This window comes from Anser brachyrhynchus (genome assembly GCF_964034855.1).
Source record: "Anser brachyrhynchus genome assembly, chromosome: 4".
In the NCBI taxonomy this organism is placed as follows: Eukaryota; Metazoa; Chordata; class Aves; order Anseriformes; family Anatidae; genus Anser; species Anser brachyrhynchus.
Window position 1 is genome coordinate 54,256,373 of NC_137698.1, and position 313 is coordinate 54,256,685.

Genomic DNA, 313 nt, shown 5'->3' on the forward strand with positions numbered 1-313 from the left:
GACGGGGTCATCCAAAGGAGGGGGGTCCACAGGGATATTTGTCACCAGCCTGCACGTCGGGGAGGCCACGGCCCGGTGCCGGTTGGGGAGGAAGTTGCACGGGGTCGGAGCTTTTGTAGCAACCCCGACAGTGGGAAAGGGCCGGAATTAAGCTCAACCCGTTACGATTAAAAACGGGGAATGCAGCAGAGGTCTGCTTTGTCCGCGGATGAGCCACCCCTGGAGTAACGGGGGTGAATTTTGCTTTAAACGCCCGCAGCTTTTTGGGGACGGGGCCTGGCAGCGCCAGCCCCGACGGCGCGGCCGGGCCGGG